Genomic DNA, 14,136 nt, shown 5'->3' with positions numbered 1-14,136 from the left:
TACAGTACAACGGTTTGATTTGTTTGATCGTAGCTAGCTACATAGCTAGCTACATAGCCGTCTCTGTATAAAAGATAATTGTGTAGTCTAGAGCGATTTTCTAGGTTACCTAGCCAGCTATTGTCGTTCTTTTAACGCAACGTAACGTAATCAACAACGCAGCCACTGCCAGCTAGCCTACAAAGTCAACAACGCAGCCACTGCCACCTAGCCTACTTCAGCAGTACTGTATCATTTTTAATCATTTTAGTCAATAAGATTCTTGCTACGTAAGCTCAACTTTCTGAACATTCGAGACGTGTAGTCCACTTGTCATTCCAATCTCCTTTGCATTAGTGTAGCCTCTTCTGTAGCCTGTCAACTATGTGTCTGTCTATCCCTGTTCTCTCCTCTCTGCACAGACCATACAAACGCTCCACACCGCGTGGCCGCGGCCACCCTAATCTGGTGGTCCCAGCGCGCACGACCCACGTGGAGTTCCAGGTCTCCGGTAGCCTCTGGAACTGCCGATCTGCGGCCAACAAGGCAGAGTTCATCTCAGCCTATGCCGCCCTCCAGTCCCTCGACTTCTTGGCACTGACGGAAACATGGATCACCACAGATAACACTGCTACTCCTACTGCTCTCTCTTCGTCCGCCCACGTGTTCTCGCACACCCCGAGAGCTTCTGGTCAGCGGGGTGGTGGCACCGGGATCCTCATCTCTCCCAAGTGGTCATTCTCTCTTTCCCCTTACCCATCTGTCTATCGCCTCCTTTGAATTCCATGCTGTCACAGTTACCAGCCCTTTCAAGCTTAACATCCTTATCATTTATCGCCCTCCAGGTTCCCTCGGAGAGTTCATCAATGAGCTTGATGCCTTGATAAGCTCTTTTCCTGAGGACGGCTCACCTCTCACAGTTCTGGGCGACTTTAACCTCCCCACGTCTACCTTTGACTCATTCCTCTCTGCCTCCTTCTTTCCACTCCTCTCCTCTTTTGACCTCTCCCTCTCACCTTCCCCCTACTCACAAGGCAGGCAATACGCTCGACCTCATCTTTACTAGATGCTGTTCTTCCACTAACCTCATTGCAACTCCCCTCCAAGTCTCCGACCACTACCTTGTATCCTTTTCCCTCTCGCTCTCATCCAACACTTCCCACACTGCCCCTACTCGGATGGTATCGCCGTCCCAACCTTCGCTCTCTCTCCCCCGCTACTCTCTCCTCTTCCATCCTATCATCTCTTCCCTCTGCTCAAACCTTCTCCAACCTATCTCCTGATTCTGCCTCCTCAACCCTCCTCCCCTCCCTTTCTGCATCCTTTGACTCTCTATGTCCCCTATCCTCCAGGCCGGCTCGGTCCTCCCCTCCCGCTCCGTGGCTCGACGACTCATTGCGAGCTCACAGAACAGGGCTCCGGGCAGCCGAGCGGAAATGGAGGAAAACTCGCCTCCCTGCGGACCTGGCATCCTTTCACTCCCTCCTCTCTACATTTTCCTCTTCTGTCGCTGCTGCTAAAGCCACTTTCTACCACTCTAAATTCCAAGCATCTGCCTCTAACCCTAGGAAGCTCTTTGCCACCTTCTCCCTCCTGAATCCCCCCTCCTCCCTCTCTGCAGATGACTTCGTCAACCATTTTGAAAAGAAGGTCGACGACATCCGATCCTCGTTGCTAAGTCAAACGACACCGCTGGTTCTGCTCACACTGCCCTACCCTGTGCTCTGACCTCTTTCTCCCTCTCTCTCCAGATGAAATCTCGCGTCTTGTGACGGCCGGCCGCCCAACAACCTGCCCGCTTGACCCTATCCCCTCCTCTCTTCTCCAGACCATTTCCGGAGACCTTCTCCCTTACCTCACCTCGCTCATCAACTCATCCCTGACCGCTGGCTACGTCCCTTCCGTCTTCAAGAGAGCGAGAGTTGCACCCCTTCTGAAAAAACCTACACTCGATCCCTCCGATGTCAACAACTACAGGCCAGTATCCCTTCTTTCTTTTCTCTCCAAAACCCTTGAACGTGCCGTCCTTGGCCAGCTCTCCCGCTATCTCTCTCAGAATGACCTTCTTGATCCAAATCAGTCAGGTTTCAAGACTAGTCATTCAACTAAGACTGCTCTTCTCTGTATCACGGAGGCGCTCCGCACTGCTAAAGCTAACTCTCTCTCCTCTGCTCTCATCCTTCTAGACCTATCGGCTGCCTTCGATACTGTGAACCATCAGATCCTCCTCTCCACCCTCTCCGAGTTGGGCATCTCCGGCGCGGCCCACGCTTGATTGCGTCCTACCTGACAGGTCGCTCCTACCAGGTGGCGTGGCGAGAATCCGTCTTCTCACCACGTGCTCTCACCACTGGTGTCCCCCAGGGCTCTGTTCTAGGCCCTCTCCTATTCTCGCTATACACCAAGTCACTTGGCTCTGTCATAACCTCACATGGTCTCTCCTATCATTGCTATGCAGACGACACACAATTAATCTTCTCCTTTCCCCCTTCTGATGACCAGGTGGCGAATCGCATCTCTGCATGTCTGGCAGACATATCAGTGTGGATGACGGATCACCACCTCAAGCTGAACCTCGGCAAGACTGAGCTGCTCTTCCTCCCGGGGAAGGACTGCCCGTTCCATGATCTCGCCATCACGGTTGACAACTCCACTGTGTCCTCCTCCCAGAGCGCTAAGAACCTTGGCGTGATCCTGGACAACACCCTGTCGTTCTCAACTAACATCAAGGCGGTGGCCCGTTCCTGTAGGTTCATGCTCTACAACATCCGCAGAGTACGACCCTGCCTCACACAGGAAGCGGCGCAGGTCCTAATCCAGGCACTTGTCATCTCCCGTCTGGATTACTGCAACTCGCTGTTGGCTGGGCTCCCTGCCTGTGCCATTAAACCCCTACAACTCATCCAGAACGCCGCAGCCCGTCTGGTGTTCAACCTTCCCAAGTTCTCTCACGTCACCCCGCTCCTCTGCTCTCTCCACTGGCTTCCAGTTGAAGCTCGCATCAGCTACAAGACCATGGTGCTTGCCTACGGAGCTGTGAGGGGAACGGCACCTCAGTACCTCCAGGCTCTGATCAGGCCCTACACCCAAACAAGGGCACTGCGTTCATCCACCTCTGGCCTGCTCGCCTCCCTACCACTGAGGAAGTACAGTTCCCGCTCAGCCCAGTCAAAACTGTTCGCTGCTCTGGCCCCCCAATGGTGGAACAAACGCCCTCACGACTCCAGGACAGCGGAGTCAATCACCACCTTCCGGAGACACCTGAAACCCCACCTCTTTAAGGAATACCTAGGATAGGATAAAGTAATCCTTCTCACCCCCCTTAAAAGATTTAGATGCACTATTGTAAAGTGGCTGCTCCACTGGATGTCATAAGGTGAATGCACCAATTTGTAAGTCGCTCTGGATAAGAGCGTCTGCTAAATGACTTAAATGTAAATGTAAATGGCTACATGAAAACTGATCAGAAATTAAATCACTGAATAATTATATTGGAGCAGTAGAACTTCAAAATCGGCTAACATGACTCTTCAAGAACCAAATTAGTGTTACGATACCAGGTTTAGTAAAACAATTCTCAATACCATCACATAATCGATAGTAACACGATACCACGGCAAGAAAAGAAAGCAAGTTGAAAAGTGAAGCACATTTGCATCAAGTTCGGTAAATAAATGCGGGTTAGATTTCCGGTACTGCAAATGCATATGCATCTGGTGGACATCGGACATAAAGTGTTCTAGTCTGTATGGACATTGTTTTGTAAACAATATTTAACCGTTTCAACTGTCTACATGAGAGGTCGACCGATTTTATGATTTTTCAACGCCGATACCGATTAATCGGACGATTTTTATATATATTGTAATAATGACAATTACAACAATACTGAATTAATAATGCACCATTTTATTTGAACTTAAAATAATACATAACATATATTTAGTCTCTAATAAATAATGAAACATTTTCAATTTGGTTTAAATAATGCAAAAACAGTGTTGGAGAAGAAAGTAAAAGTGCAATATATACCAAAAAAAGCTAACGTTTAAGTTCCTTGCTCAGAACATATGAAAGCTGGTGGTTCAATATTCCCTGTTCTTCTTCAGTTATTAAGAAGTTTTAGGTTGTAGTTATTATAGGAATTATGACGTGTCGACTATTTCTCCAGGCGGCCCAAACTTTTACATATTCCCTGACTCTGCTTGCACTGAATGCAAGAGAAGTGACACAATTTCTATAGTTAATATTGTCTGCTAACATGCATTTATTTGAACTAAATATGCAAGTTTAAAAAATACAATGCAGATAGCCCGGTTAGCCAATGTGCGGGAGCACTGGTTGGTCGGCCCAATTGAGGTAGTATGTACATGAATGTATAGTTAAAGTGACTATGCATATATGATAAACCGAGAGTAGCAGCAGCGTAAAAAGAGCTGTTGGGGGGCACACAATGCAAATAGTCCGGGTAGCCATTTGATTACCTGTTCAGGGGTCTTATGGGGTAAAAACTGTTGAAGCCTTTTTGTCCTAGACTTGGCACTCCAGTACCGCTTGCCATGTGGTAGTAGAGAGAACAGTCTATGACTGGGGTGGCCGGGGTCTTTGACAATTTTTAGGGCCTTTCTCTAACACCGCCTGGTGTAGAGGACCTGGATGGCAGGCAACTTAGCCCCAGTGATGTACTGGGCCGTACGCACTACCGTCTGTAGTGCCTTGCGGTCAGAGGCCGAGCAGTTGCTGTACCAGGCAGTGACGCAACCTTTTGAGGATCTCAGGACTCATGCCAAATCTTTTCAGTTTCCTGAGGGGGAATAGGCTTTGTCGTGCCCTCTTCATGACTGTCTTAGTGTGTTTGGACCATTCTAGTTTGTTGTTGTGGACACCAAGGAACTTGAAGCTCTCAACCTGCTCCAATACAGCCCTGTCGATGAGAATGGGGGCGTGCTCGGTCCTACTTTTCCTATAGTCCACAATCATCTCCTTAGTCTTTGTTACGTTGAGGGATAGGTTGTTTTTCTGGCACCACCCGGCCGGGTCTCTGACCACCTCCCGATATGCTGTCTCGTCGTTGTCGGTGATCAGGCCTACCGCTGTTGTGTCTTCTGCAAACTTAATGATTGTGTTGGAGTCGTGCCTGGCCATGCAGTCGTGGGTGAACAGCGAGTACTGGAGGGGACTGCGCACGCACCACTGGGGAGCTCCAGTGTTGCTACCTACCCTCACCACCTGGGGGTGGCCCATCAGGAAGTCCAGGATTCAGTTACAGAGGGAGGTGTTTAGTCCCAGGATCCTTAGCTTAGTGATGAGCTTTGAGTGTACTATGGTGTTGAACGCTGAGCTGTAGTCAATGAATAGCATTCTCACATAAGTGTTCCTTTTGTCCAGGTGGGAAAGGGCAGTGTGGAATGCAATAGAGATTGCATCAACTGTGGATCTGTTTGGGCGGTATGCAAATTGGAGTGGGTCTAGGGTTTCTGGGATAATGGTGTAGATGTGAGCCATGACCATTCTTTCAAAGCACTTCATGGGTACTGATGTGAGTGCTACGAGTCTGTAGTCATTTAGGCAGATTATCTTAGTTCTTGGGGCCAAGAACACTATGGTGGTCTGCTTGAAACATGTTGTTATTACAGTTTCAATCAGGGACATGTTGAAAATGTCAGTGAAGACACCTGCCAGTTCGTCAGCACATGCCCGGAGCACACGTCCTGGTAATCCGTCTGGCCCCGCAGCCTTGTGTATGTTGACCTGTTCAAAGGTCTTACTCATGTCGGCTACGGAGAGCGTAATCACACAGTCGTCCAGAACAGCTGATGCTCTCATGCGTGTTTCAGTGTTGTTTGCCTCAAAAAGCGACCATAGCAGTGATTTTAGCTCATCTGGTAGGCTAGTGTCACTGGGCAGCTTGTTTCAGTGCTTCCCTTTGTAGTCTGTAATCGTTTGCAAGGCCTGCCACATAAGACAAGCATCGGAGCCAGGGTAGTATGATTCAATCTATGCCCCTGTATTGACGCTTTGCCTGTTTTGATGGTTCGTCGCAGGGCATAGCAAGATTTCTTGTAAGCTTCCGGGTTAGAGTCCCGCACCTTGAAAGCGGCAGCTTTACCCTTTAGCTCAGTGTGAATGTTGCCTGTAATCCATGGCTTCTGGTTGAGGTATGTACGTACAGTCACTGTGTGGCCGATGTCCTCGATGCACTTATTGATAAAGCCAGTGACTGATGTGGTGTACTCCTCAATGCCATCGGAAGAATCCCGGAACATGTTCCAGTCTGTGATAGCAAAACAGTCCTGTAGTTTAGTATTAGCTTCATCTGACCACTTTTTTTTATAGACCGAGTCACTCGTGCTTCCTGCTTTCATTTTTGCTTGTAAGCAGGAATCAGGAGGATAGATTTGTGGTCGGATTTACCAAATGGAGGGAGAGCTTTGTACGCGTCTCTGTGTGTGGAATACAGGTGATCTAGAATTTGTTTCCCTCTGGTTGCACATTTAGCATGTTGATAGAAATTTGTTAGAACTGAGGCAAGTAGTGTGGCCTGCAATTTATCACAATATACTCTACTTCAGGCCAGCAAAATCTAGAGACTTCCTTAGATTTCGTGCACCAGCTGTTGTTTACAAATATGCACAGACCGTCCCTCCCTCGTCTTACCGGAGTATTGCTGTTCTATTTTGCCGGTGCAGCGTATATCCCGCTAGCTGAATATCCATGTCATCATTCAGCCACGATTCCGTGCAACATAGGATATTACAGTTTTTGATGTCCCATTGGTAGGATATTCGTGATTGTACCTTGTCTAATTTATTGTCCATTGATTGCACGTTGGCGAGTAGCATTGACGGTAATGGCAGCTTTCCCACTCACCTTCTCCGGGTCCTGGCGAGGCATCCTGGTCTTTGTCCTCTGTACCTGCGTCGCTTCCTCTTGCAAGTAACGGGGATGTTGGTCCTGTGGGGTGTTTGGGGAATGTCCTGTGTGTCCTCCTTGTTGTAGAAAAAATCTTTGTCTAATCCAAGGTGAGTGATCGCTGTCCTGATGTCCAGAAGCTCTTTTTTTGCCGTAAGATACGGTTGCAGAAACATTATGTACAAAATAAAGTTACAAATAACGCGAGAAAAAACACATAATAGCACAATTGGTTGGGCGCCCGTAAAACTGCTGCCATTTCTTCCGGCGCCATTTTATATGCAACGCAAGACAAGCTAGTTAACCTAGTAATGTCATCAACCATGTGTAGTTAACGAGTGATTATGTGAAGATTGATTTCTTATGATTGATTTTTTATGAGATAAGTTTAATGCTTGCTAGCAACTTACATTGGCTCCTTGAAGGCACAAGGTCATTTTGACGCTGCACTTGCGTAACAGGTGGTCAGCCTGCCACGCAGTTTCCTCGTGGATTGCAATGTAATCGGCCATAATCGGTGTCCAAAAAGGCAAGATTACCGATTGTTATGAAAACTTGAAATCGACCCTAATTAATTGGCCATGCCGATAAATCGGTCGACATCTAGTCTACATGCCATTTCTCATTATTCAAGTATGTTAACTTCTGTGTGTGCAGCATGAGTGAGGAGCTAACATATGCTGCAGCCCAGACTCCCAGTGCAGGCTACTAGCAATGAGAAGGTGGAGCAGGTACGTGCGCTCTATAAGTGGTTGGTTGATAGACAGGCATGATCCGTGAGACCCATTTGACAGAAGTACCTAAAGTAACACAAATTCTAGTACTGAACCATTTTTAATGTTCTACTTTCGAAAAAGTACCAACGTTTCAGTATACCGTGCAACATTAGACCAACTAGAGGAAATGTCAGATTTTCAAGGTAGGCTATTCCATGATGACTGAATTGCACATTGCAAATATTCAACCAAGACTTTGAACTTTTTCAATACCTGGTTTGCATACCCATCCTTGCCTTGGCTTTTACTGGTAAATATCATAACTTTCCTACCGCTTTTCTAACCCTACCGCTGTCGGTCTTTGGTAAGCTGCTCATACAACAACCAGCTGTTTAAAAGCTGTGCGACCGTTTGATAAATAATGAACTTAATAAACGAACAGCTTCGAGAATCAATCATTTAAAAAAATGAATGATATAGGCTATATAAAAATAAATATCATTACAATATTTTTTTTCACTGGCCCAAGCGGAGGGGCCACTGACAGGGATGAATGACTGGCCCAGAGGGTCTCCAAAACCTCCCCAGGCCAGAGCCCTGTAGGCTATGTTGAGCCCTGACACACACAGACAGGGGCATTCCCGTGCCATTGTTACCACTTCAGAAAGTTGGTTTATTTTTGATCATTTGCACATTTATGATTTGAATAACATGACCTGGCACATTTTTTTCACTGGCACCTTTGCGACGCACTGCCAAGTCAAACGGTCGCAAATGCGGCTGTTTTGGTCGCAGTATCAAACCCTGGGGGTGTGTGTGAGTAAATGGGAAGGTGCACACAACACAGAAGGAGCGAAGGAGACTAAACCAAAAAGACAACATGAGAACAAGTGGACAAAAAAGCTCAAATTAAACAAATCTGTTTTTTCATATACACTGATTGTTTAAAGCAAAACTACCAAAACTATTGTTGATGGGGAACCTTAACAATTTAAATGAAAGTCCCGTTCAGCAGGTAGGCTATAGCCAGATGAGTGACTTCTCCGGTAAAACACAATTTTCAACAGTGCATAGATAACAATAACCTAGCAAATTGCGCAGGTTGTCACTTAACTAATAAAGCTTAATATCACACAAGCCATTTTAGCATGTAAATGCAAGATGTGCAAGATCAGGAACAGGCCTCCTACCTCATGTTGGTCAGCACACAAAAGCTGGGAACAATGCGCAGTTTGATTAGGCTAATGGTATTCTTGGGGGTTGTTCGGCATGCAAAATGACTTATAGATCAATGACTGTTATTTGTATCACGTTAAACTGGCTTTGGTGCTGTTGTTGTCCCTTCTCTCTCTGACAATCTCACTCTGCAATTTCACTCTGATCTATAGTGTGCTTCATCACACTGTTAGAAATTGCCTCGGCCAAAACGATAGCGATGCTCAATGTTTATTTGCGGCTAACTCATTCTGCTTGCTCTCTCAATATGCGTGCTCTGTGTGTGTTCACAGACTCTGCAAATGGATTTCCCCTCATTGGGCCTGACCTTTTCACGTTGGCTCTTTTCATTGGAGCTGTACATAATGTTTTCTGCGCCTGCATTCGCATGAGAGGAAGAGTGCCTGGCTGTCAGCTCAGAGATGTCACCTCGTAAACCTTCTCTTTGTCCTCTGCCTCTCGATTCTGATAGAATGTAAAGGGCAGAGAAAGAAAGAAAACCGCTCCCTCACTCTCTGCTGTGGCCAGTTTATGACTATGCTAATTCTGCTCACAGGTGTAGATAACTGTTAGCCTTATGCTAATTGCGCTAATATTAACAGTTTGCCATTCAATCCACGCTAAGTAGTGGAGGCTGCTGTGTAATTTGTCCCTGAGGGCCCCAGGTAGAATCCCTCTCCTAAATCAGTACTAATGTACTACCTGCTGCCCGTGTCTCTCTCCCCCTCCACCACCCTCTGTATGGGGTGTATGGCTGCAGAGTTGAGTGAGAGAGAGCGAGGGAGAGGCGAAAGGCGCAGACAATAGGATTAGCAGCACCATCCCCAGCCGGGCGGAATGTGTTTGTGCTGCTTCACCGTTAATTGTCGTATACATCATGGGAGCGGCATAAAGCCATGAATACGATTTGCAGCAACTTTGGTGGGTAAACAATGACAACAGTCCCTGCTTGAGCCGGTGCTGCTGCAAGATACATGCAACAGCAGTGAGATGATCCCTCATCCCCTTTATTAAGGTGATAGGAGATGTCGGTGTCTGTTGTAGTGCTGTAGAGAGGTGTTTGTGTGTCTGTACACGTTTGTGTGTGCGTGCCGGGGGTGTGTGCATGTGTTTGTGTGCTCGTGTTTGTGTGTACATGTCATCCTGTGTGCCTTCTTGTATGGGAAGTGGTTAGAGAGCTGGATGTGGGTGTAGCTAAATATGTTCCAGGGGTAAATGAGGGTCGTCAGCAATGTTCCTTCAAATCTTTTTGGGGCTCTGAGCAAATGAGCAGTGAGCAGAAACTTGAACGTTGTGAGAATTTTGTGCATCTTCTGCCGCGTATTTACAGTGAACACTGAGGCTGTTCCCTTAGTTTTAGACAGTAGCCAATAGGCTATTGTGGCATAATGTAGTCCTATCAGAGTGGCCTACCAACAAATCCGATGGAGACAATCTCATTATGTTTTCACATGGAATAGCTTTTGATTTCTACGATATAACCTGCAGTAGCCTATACTGTATGTGATGTTCAATGCAGAACTCCATTTGCATGAGACTTTAATATTTATATATTTTTATATTATGCAGGGCTTGACATTAATTATTGATGTTTTTACTTGGTCTGTAATACCATGGGCCAAATAGGTGACTGTAAATTGTGTTGTATGATGCAAGAAACCACTTACAATACAATTAATTACCATACAGAACATTTGACAATGTAGGCTACTCCTCTGCCTATTGGTGTATTTGCACATTCATCCCTGTCTCAAAAAACAGCACTGCCCCTTAAATTAAGGCATTACCTATACTTACCGATAACTGGGCTAACAACTCGCTAACTAGGAAAGAATATCAACAAATGTGCACATGCGCTGCTCTGTGCTCTGACCTGAACTGATTTGAAAAGTTTGTTCACTTGCAGGTGATTGAAATACCATCCAATATAATTCTACTCCTTTGCGATCTGGCTCTGCCTACAACAAAATCAGACTCAATCTTGAAAAGTTAGATTTGTTTATGTTTGTTGCATTGAAAAGGGGCTGATATAATGTTGATTCGATCACAGATTTTTTTTTGTTGTAGGCAGAGCCAGATCGCAAAGGAGTAGAATTATATTAGTGGGTAGGTGCGCAGTTTAGCGGGAACATTTGTGATGTGTAATACATACACTGTATGTACCAAAGTATGTGGACACCCCTTCAAATTAGTGGATTTGGCTATTTCAACCACACATGTTGCCAACAGGTGTATAAAATCGAACACACAGCAATGCAATCTCCATAGATGAACATTGGCGGTAGAATAGCCTTACTGAAAAGCTCAGTGACTTTCAACGTGGTACTGTAAGGTGATGCCACCTTTCCAACAAGTCAGTTCGTAAAATTTCTGCCCTGCTAGAGCCGCGAAGTGGTAGGCCACACAAGTTCACAAAACGGTTACGCTGAGTGCTGAAGCGCGTAGCACTTACAAATCACCTGTCCTGGGTTGCAACACTCACTACCGAGTTCCAAACTGCCTCTGGAAGCAACGTCAGCACACAAACTGTTCGTTGGGAGCTTCATGAAATGGGTTTCCGTGGCCGAGCAGCCAAGCGTCGGCTGGAGTGGTGTAAAGCTCGCCGCCATTGGACTCTGGAGCACAGGAAACTGTTCTCTGGGGTGATGAATAACTCTTCATCGTATGGAAGTCCGATGGATGAATCTGGGTTTGGTGGATGCCAGGAGAATGCATAGTGCCAATTGTCGAGTTTGGTGGAAGATAATAATGGTCTGGGGCTGTTTTTCATTGTTTGGGCTAGGACCCTTAGTTCCAGTGAATAGAGATCTCAATGCTACAGCATACAATGACATTTTATACGATTCTGTGCTTCAACCTTGTGGCAACAGGTTGGGGAAGGTCCTTTCCTGTTTCAGCATGACAATGCCCCTGTGCACAAAGCGAGGACCATACAAAAATTGTTTGGCAAGATCTGAGTGGAATCACTTGACTGTCCTGCACAAGAGCCCTGACCTCAACCCCATTGAACACTTATGGGATGAATTGGAACGCCAAACTGCGAGCCAGGCCTGATGGTCCAAAATCGGTGCCCCACCTCACTAATGCTCTTGTGGCTGAATGGAACCAAGTCCCCGCAGCAATGTTCCAACATCTAGTGGAAAGCCTTCCCAGAGGAGTAGAGGCTGTTATAGCAGCAAAGTGGGGCTAACTCCATATTAATGCCCATGATTTTGGAATGAGATTTTGGACGAGCAGGTGTCGACATACTTTTGGTCATGTAGTGTATGTAAAGCTGTGTACTGGTGTGTTATTCATCTTTTATAGCGGTAGCAGGAGATAGCAGTGCATTATTTATCTGCCCAGGCAGATTCCGCTCCATCAGGGGCAGCGTCCGTTTGACATTTGATGCATTTATGCAGCAGGAGCGTTTTCTGGAGCACACTAGGTTGAGTAGCAGGCTACAGCACAACATCTACCTCTATACCACTTTGGTAGCCCCTCCACCACTACCCTACCTTCAACTGTGAGCTCCCCTCTCCTTCCTTCCCCTAACTGTTTCCCCAGCAGGGCCTAAAATGAACATGTGCGGGTAAGATTTCTATTTCACCAGCCACAGGGCTCCACAGTGCGAGTGTTTCACTCGCTACCATCCCACATATCCCAGAGAGGTTAAAGGGGCAGGTGAACATTTTTGTCTCGTCTGTGATATTTTGGTTAAAAGACTCAGGTCCCAATTTTTTAAATAAAACAATATAACACATATATTACTAGTAAGAAGTAAATTAGGTATTGTTTTAGAAACATTACCAAGTATGTCCATTTGTTTTTGTGTTTTGTTGGTGTAATTTTCGCAGCTAAAGTATATTTTGTTTATGAAAAGGTTTGTTATCTCCGCTGTTATGTTGTCCTGTCTGAACTGACAAGGTAAAGATAAAACCGCATTGGGACCAGCTCCTTCACAACATGGCTCAATTATTATACATGTAGTGGCTGGTAGATCTACCTGCCACGGTGGCTGGTGGACCAAATTGCGCCCTTAACCTGAATCTCATCAGTATCTCTAACATGGACACCTCTCCAATATCAGTTCCTTTATAATCACAGATAGGTGACAGGACTGGATAGGATTTATCCATATTTCTTATCATGTCGTGCCATGGAAGCTAGTTAAAACGTACTATTTAGAGACTGCTTCTGTGGGTCTGGACTGGGAGCCCTCTCTCGCTCTCTGGCCTGCCCTTGGATCAGTTGGTTCTGCCCACTACAAAGCAAATTCCACCTGGTAGAAAGAGAGGGATATGGTGACTCAGGGTCTAGTCAAGCCAAGGTGAGAGCTCTCTTCCAGCATCATACCACCATGTGATGCTATTGAGCCCGCTTGTCTGTCTTCGTCTCTCATCTCTCTTGCTCTGTCGTCCTTGACAACCCTGGGGCTTCAAGCTGTGAGGAGGACTGAGGGACATATTGCCTTTCAAACTGGGCAACCGTGAAACACTTTTCTCCCTCTTTTTAAATGGAAGAGACTGCTGTGAAGATGCTGTTTGCACCCCCCCCCCCACAGCACTATGTGTATTTTAAGCTCGCTTGTTGAGGTGGGCAGCTCATATTAATGTAGGTGTGAACAGCAGGTGTTCATTTTTGGATCATTAATGAATATCGTTTCTCTCCTCTTCTCTGCAGGCCCTCGTCTCGCCTCATAGACTGCTGCTCACGCTGAGGTAAGGTGCTCTTCAAAGACAACTGGATGTGCTGTTCTGTGTGTATATTCTTTAGGGTGTGGGTGTTTGTGTGCGTGTATGTGATTTCATACAGTGTGTGTGTACGTTCACACATCCCATGTGTGTGTTATTTTGCGAATGTGTTGGTGTCAGAGGATGATAGAATTTAACATAGCACAGAGCTTTGCATTTGCTGGTTCTATGATTGGTTCACGTGTGGACCCTGGCCTACAATAGCTCATATTGACTGAATCACAGAGCAACTATACCTGAATCAACAGCAACACAGTCTCACAGAACATTCTCACACAGACTTTGACCTGGATTTTGAAGTGGGATTAGACACGCCCACGACCTGAATATCTTTATCTGATTTTAACATCCAAAAACAGAAATGTGAACTGACAAACAGCACACGCATGTACACACACATCGGCAGAAAGACGCAAGGGGGCAGCCACCCATATCGAAGGCAACTGGATCCCAGTGAAGGGGCTTTGTTGGGGAGGGAAACGACAGCATGGAACTCAAAGGACCCCTGCTGCCACTGCTCAGGCCTAACTTTGTCGAACATGGGCCTGAACCCAAGCAGGATGGAAGCTTTTCATGTCTTT

At 46.3% G+C, this 14,136-nt stretch overlaps 1 protein-coding gene across 3 annotated transcripts in view; it reads left to right on the top strand.

The window, feature by feature from the left end:
* LOC115113237 (bifunctional heparan sulfate N-deacetylase/N-sulfotransferase 2-like) overlaps positions 1–14,136 on the top strand; it is a 234,248-nt gene that overhangs the window by 83,485 nt on the left and 136,627 nt on the right. For all 3 annotated transcript variants that reach the window (XM_065012804.1, XM_029640651.2, XM_065012803.1), the window contains one exon: positions 13,485–13,522. The gene's annotated coding sequence lies outside the window, so the exon portion shown is untranslated. The remainder of the gene's footprint in view (positions 1–13,484; positions 13,523–14,136) is intronic.

Source organism: Oncorhynchus nerka, linkage group LG28, assembly GCF_034236695.1.
Source record: "Oncorhynchus nerka isolate Pitt River linkage group LG28, Oner_Uvic_2.0, whole genome shotgun sequence".
NCBI classification, from domain to species: domain Eukaryota; kingdom Metazoa; phylum Chordata; class Actinopteri; order Salmoniformes; family Salmonidae; genus Oncorhynchus; species Oncorhynchus nerka.
Note: the sequence above shows the minus strand (reverse complement) of the source record. Positions and strands in the feature narration are given on the sequence as shown.